At 36.5% G+C, this 6,994-nt stretch overlaps 1 pseudogene; it reads left to right on the plus strand.

Moving 5' to 3' along the window:
- Window positions 1–596: 596 nt before the first annotated feature.
- On the plus strand, window positions 597–698 carry LOC147825607 (U2 spliceosomal RNA; annotated as a pseudogene).
- Window positions 699–6,994: the final 6,296 nt, after the last annotated feature.

A 6,994-nucleotide genomic window follows, 5' to 3' on the forward strand; every position in this document is an offset into this window, starting at 1 on the left:
AGGAAAAGAAAAACAGTGTATTTTACATTATAGAAGGCTGAAGATATAAAAGCAACTCATTTCCATCTCAGAAGGCCAAAGAAAGAAGAAATAGATGCTTAGTCACCACAGAACCTCAATTTTCCTCTGATAAATCATCCCTCCCCTCAATGATCAACCAGTCAACTTCAAATGAACTTAACTCTGCTTTAGAGAGCTAGGATGGAGTGGCCATCTGACACTGGCCTAACCAATTAGAGCATTTGCTTCCTCTGGCCATATTAATTGTTCACTGGTGTCTAAAATGCCAAATTAAAACAAATAAAACACTATCTTGCTATAACTCTGAGACTAAAAATATATGCTCTTTTCTCATGAAAAATGAATCTGGAAAATACTGGGTTAGAGCTGGTGAAATCATTATTTTCAATATAAAATAAACCTACCTGAGAATAAATTCAATAGAGAAAAATATATGAAAGAATTTGAAAAGGAAACCAGAACTTGATTTTATCATTTGGGTCCCAGCAGCAAACAGAGCCTGAGACTAAATGTCCAAAAGAATTTTAAGTTCTGAGAGTCAAAAACTTATTCTATCAATAGGTTTATAATGAATCTTTGCTTCTCAGCCTTTTGGCTAAGATCAAGTGTAGTATCTGTTCTTATCAGTTTAATGAGTCTTTGGTAGCTCAAAGAATCTTAGGTGAAACACACTGCCTTCTGTACAACAGGTATTTTCTTCCTTGCATTCTCTTACACTGTTCACTTTCTACCATAAATACAGGACACTATTTATATACAGTTCAGCACTCTCATTCATAGGCACCAAATCACAAACCAACTAATCACCCTTCTTCCTCCAAAGCCCTTTAATCTCATGTAGCCCCATGATTAATAAACCTAGAAAAACCACATCCACATTACTATAGAGAAGAGTATATGAGAGAAAGAGTAACTGGAAGAGAATCACGAATGAAATCTTACTGGAGAGCAACTAGACAGCACAAACAAAAAACAAATTTTTAAAGATCGATTCTTTGGTCCCAGATTATATTTCTTAAAATCAGGCTATGATTGGCTCTATCAGTAGTTCCCAAAATCAAAGACATCAAGACACAGGTGGACAGGAAGGATAAACACACACACACAAACACACACACACAAACACACACAGAGGCATATCATAGAAAAACTACTAGGACTCAAAGACAAGGAAAACATATTCAAAGAAGCCAGAGAAAATGCACATCTTCTTAATAAGAGCCCTAATAGTATTTGAAGCATATATCTGAACAATAATGAAAGCCAAAAGACAGTCAAATGACATCTTCAAAATAATGCAATAATTTGCAAGTATAAATCCACTAAGAAAAACAAACTATGTGCATACTTTGACAGTTGGAAAATCCTTCTTAGCATAATTCTAAAGTGGGCAACCATGAAAGAAAAGAATAAATCTATGTCCTAGTTAAAAAAAAAAAAATCTATGTCCTAGTTACTTTCCTCATCACTGGGACGTAACACTTGACACTCAAAACTTAAAGAAAGAGAGGTTTATTATTATTATTTATTATTTTGGTTCAAGTTTCAATTCTCAGACATCCACCACCAAAAAAGAAACAGCATGGCAGAGAAGTATTAAGAAGGAAAACCTGCTTATCTGTGGCATCCAGAAGCAGCCAGTGAAGGGAGGACCCTGGGAGGGAGATAAACCCTTCCAGGCCACACCCCCAATACCCCACCTCTTCTGACCAGGCCCCACCTCCTAACAGCAAGTCAGCTGTAACCCCATAACTCACTCACCTTCCACAAGCCCCACATGAGCACTGGAAACTCTTGGGGGACTTCTAGATATAGTCCTTAATATTCTGACTGCAAAAAGTATAAATTTATAAATTTCTTTATGTAAATGATAAATGCTATAAAAACGCAGAAGGTATTATCTTAATAGATAATTATTTACAAATCAAAAAATATGAGCACCCTAAAATTTAAAAATGTGCAGGATATATACCCAATTCACAAAAAGTATAAAGTTTAATAAACATGAAAAATATTTAACCCTCATTAATACTGAAAACATAAATCAAGCAAAAATGTTACAGGATATCTCAGCTATGAAATGGTCAGTGTTTAAAATTGATTTAATACGGAGTTTTCAAAACACATGCTGATAATTAGTTCCCTCACACTGTTGGTAGGAGTGTAAATTTATACAATCTCCCTAAAGGGCAACTGGGCTGCACAGATGAAAAGCAAATTTTTAAAGATCTCATTTTCAGTCACTGAATTATATTTCTAGAAAAACATTGTTAGTCAATAACTAAAAGGTAAATCAAAGTTTATAAGGCACCATTTTATTAGTAAAAAAAATAGAGAAAGCAACCCAGGCATGGTGGCTCACACCTATAATCTCTAAATGCTAAGAGGCTGAGGCAGGAGGATTATGAGTTCAGTGTCAGCCTAGGCAACGTAGCAACTTATAGTAACCCTGTCTCAAAATTCAAAAAAATATATTTAAAGGTGATGCAGGTCAGTGCAAAGGCCTTCAGTTCAATCCCCAGTACAGCAGAAAACAAAACGAAATAGAAACACTTAAGTGTTCAACAATGAGAAGCATTAAAATAGTAAAACATACACTAAGTATGAGGTAGTCAAGAGGTTTTGTAATAATCAATAAATATAGAATTATTCCATTTTTGTAGAAAGTGTAAATATATATCACATTTTGTGGAACTGTGCTGTCTTGTTCTCGATTTATATGCTTCTCTGAATTTTCTCAATCCATTGGCCTCTCAGTTTAACAAAGAGTCCTAGATGGACAGTGATGTAATCAACTTGAATGAGTTCAGTGGTGAAGGATTTGGAAGCATCTAGGCAGGGGTTACACTGGGGACAAGACAGTTCTTGATGATGCTCAGATCACATCCCACTAGTTCTGTTCACATACTTGGGAAGGACCAGAATGTGAAGTTGACCAATCAGAGGAAAGAGGTGAGTTCAATGTGTTCTTTTCTTATAGCTCACATTTCCTTTCTTACTAGTAATTTCAATGAAGGAAAGAAGCACCTGGACTTGGAATGATTGAGATATCACCCTGAAATTCAGCACCATTGCCATTTAGAATCATTGCAAAGCATTTCAAAGCCTGTGCCTGTGCCCTAAGCAGACTGACTCTATATCTACTCACAGTCATCACCTAAGATGTTCTCTTCAGTATTCCTTGAAAGCAAATCCTTCTGAGTCTTTCCTTTTATACACATAATCCCCCTCCATTCCACCTCAAATCTAGGTGGCATTACATTTTGTTGAGGAAAAGACAATGAAGGATAAGATTAAAGATGTCTTAGTCAGACATATCAGAATATAGCAAATTTGCTCAAATTCTGACTATGCAAATATTGACATTAGCATCCTTTTAGAAAAATCCACCTAAATCTATATTAACAGTCTGATGCAGATGATCAAAGTCAAACATTATTATCTTTTATAATAAGCTTCTGTTGCCAGGGTTACAGATTCCCTTTTCTTATCTCAGTGGTGGAAATTAAAAAAACATAATTCTTTTTAAAGAAACCTCATATGTATATTTTACAAAGTGTGGCTGAAATTAGTTATATGAGATTACTAAACTGGGGGAAAAAATTTTAGCATCTGAAAGTTGGTGGAGCTCCCGCAATATATGAGGCACTAGTCTGTATACTTTCTGTTATGGTTTGGATATAAATGTCTCCCAAAAGTCTCATATTCAGTGGCAAGGGTGTGGAAGGTGATTTGATCATGGGGCGACTACTCTCGGCATTGGTTTAATTCATAGTTGAATGTGCTATTGTGAAGAGGGGCCTGGTGGAAAAGCCAGGTCACTGGGGGTGTGACCTAGCAGGATACATCCTTGTCCCTGGCTCCTTCCCTATCTCTGTTTTCTGGCCACCTCGGGTGAACAATTTTCCTCTGCCATGCCCTTCTACTATGTCAGTTCTTCCTTGGAACCAGGCAACCATGGTCTGAAATCATTAGCTCCAATAAACCTCTTTGCTTCTTTTAAGTTATTTGTCTCCACAATTGGAAAGTGAATAAGACATAGTCCAAGCCTAAATACTTTTAAATCATAAGAAAAATTGTGTATGCTAAAGGAAGGTTAGCAAAGGTCTGCTTTGTACAAGTCTAATGACATTAAAAACAAACATTCTAAAAACCTATGTTTCATTTCCATATTAGATTAAAAATTCTCAAAGAACAATAAATTTTAGGTTTACAGAAAGAAGTAGATACTTCGAGAGAACAATAGTGTTCCTTCATTAATTACTGTGGCTCCTTCCATGGAGAATAATATCTGTAACGGTGATCTTTTTAACCAAAAACTTTACATTAAAGTTTCTTTCAGCAAATAAATTTTCATCTGGGATCCCTTCCTAGTAAATTCTCCCTCGAACACATGACTAACCCAGAAGCTATCATGCTACTGACTTCTTTTCCAGGACTGTACACGTAACCCAAGTAACCCATTGGATCCCTTTTCTGGAATATAGGACTTGAAAGAAAAGTCTGTAGGTAACACCTACTTTGGTCACTGAATGTTTAAGATGAGGAACCAGGGAGCTATCAACAGCCAAGAAGAGAAAAAAACTGTACCCCAAAAAAGCATAAAGCAACATGCAGAGAAAAGAAGAGGGAGCCAAATGGCACTTCACCCCCAGTCTGAGGCCCAGCTGCTCCCTTCCTCTTCTTGCTGTAATGTTCTCTCCATGAAGTCCTCTCTTTGGCTCAAGCTACTTCAAATCAGGATTCTATCATTTGTGCCTGAAAGACTTCTGACTAATTCATCATTTTTTCCTTATAAATTCTCCCACCAAGTCTTTTCCTTTTCTTAATGATTTCCAATTATCTAATTGTATCTTCTTTAAGACAATTCACATTTTCTTAAAATATAAACCAAAAACACACGTATTATATACTATAATGATGGACCTCAGGTTTATGGACCAAAGTTTGTATTTATTAGATTGTGATAGCATTAGGCATCACATCCCTCAGTAGAAATTTAAAGCTGTTATCCTATCAGCCTAGAAACCCACAACAATAATCATTTTAGACACACTCTGAAATGTGCCAATTACATTTCTTTTCAAATTTACTACTAATTTTCAATAGATAAGTCTTTATTTTCTTTCCAATTGTAATGGATATTAGACATTTGTCTAGTATTTTTCTTTTTTTTTTTTTTTTTTGGTCCGGGGATCAAACTTGGGACCTTGCACTTGCAAGGCAGGCACCGGAACCACTGAGCTAAATCCCCAGCCCTTTGTCTAGTATTTTTCAAAAACCTTTTTCTTTAGATACTGGTGATCGAACTCAGTGCTTTTTCACTGAGCTACAGGAGGTGATCAAAAATATGATGAATATTTAAACTAAAACAGCAAAAGATACTTTGCCATTAATCCCTCTCAAAATACCCACACTTCAAACACACTTAACCCAATATTCAATATTCTTGACACTTTCTGAAGCAGTTCTGGAAGTCCTCTTTTTTTTTTGGTACTGGGGATCGAACTCAGGTCCTTGCGCTTGTGCTGGAAATCCTCTTTTGAGAATGTCTTTATAAAGTATGATCAAAAACTGGCTAGTGCTGCTACTGAGTGCCTTCCAACAAAGGGGCAGGTTCATAAAAACGTCACAGTGTGTCCTCATCTACCTTACTCACCAGATCTACACCATGCCACTTCTGGCTCATCCCCAGGGTCAAAATGACCATGAAAGATAAATATTTTCAATCAATTCAGAACATTATGGCAGCCACAACAAAGCAACTAAAAACACTCACAAAGAAAGAACTCCCAGAACTACTTCAGAAAGGGGTAAAAACAATGAGATAACTGTTCAAACCCAAAGGGAGTATTTTGAGGAAGATTAATAGCAATGTACCTTTCACTGTAGAGATTTTTGTTAAAAACACTGTATTTTTCAATCACGCCTCATACATCTACAGCCATTTTTTTAAATTCTTATTTTTGACATGGGGCCTCATTAATTCCCCCAAGCTGGGCTTGAGCTTTTCATCTTCTTGCCTCAGCCACCCAGAGTGCTGGGTTGCAGGAGTGCACCACCATACTGAGCTAGTACTAAAAAGTTTATAACACTTTTCACATGTACTGTTATGTGTGAGGGTCTCAAAAACTGTGGAAAAAATAGAGCAGATATTATTTGCATTTTTATACTACTCATGGTAGGGCTAACTGTTGCAATTCATAACACCAAAACTAGTGATTCAAAACAACAAAAGATTATTTTTTGCAGACACGGAATCTGATGCAAACCAAGCAGTCCTCAGAGAGACCCTCTAGGTGTCACCATCCTCACTAGCAATACAGTAAGAGGGGAGGGAATGGGAAGGGACCGTCAGAGATCCAATGTCCCCAGAAGAGACAAGCAGCAATTCCTCTCACATCCCATGGGTCAGAACTAGCCATGTAGGCTTGGCTAAGTCACAGACTAGAGTGAATGTAGTCGGTATTTGAAGCACTTACACCAATCTATTTCCTTGACTTTTGGATGGCGATTCCCATTTAGTCCTAACGTTGTTAAAACCAATCACAGTGGCATTGACAGGTGACATTGGTTATCCATACTTCTACTCACCTTATTCATTCACCCTTTAAGGACCCTTCTTAGAAAATCTCCACACAAGGAATGTAAACACTGTGTACTGCAAACATGTGCCAGAAAACAAAGGGAGGAAGATCATGAGATGGGGGGAGGGGGAGGGAGGGAAGAGAAAGGTAATGAAAAAGTCATTAAGGTGTATTGTGTACATGTGCCAACTTCCCACAAGGAATGAAAACATCATGTACTGTACACATATACTAGTAAAATAAAACAAATTTTTTAAATAGAGAGATAAAATAATATGTGTACAATTAATAAATTAATAAAAATAAAATAACACAATCAAGAAAAAAAATCTCAATTATTTTACTATTTCTTTTTTTTTGTTACTTCACCTCTTTCTCATCCTCCC

This window comes from Heterocephalus glaber, unplaced genomic scaffold (genome assembly GCF_053883595.1).
Source record: "Heterocephalus glaber isolate CG9 unplaced genomic scaffold, H.glaber_assembly_v1.0 deba00001497, whole genome shotgun sequence".
NCBI classification, from domain to species: Eukaryota; Metazoa; Chordata; class Mammalia; order Rodentia; family Bathyergidae; genus Heterocephalus; species Heterocephalus glaber.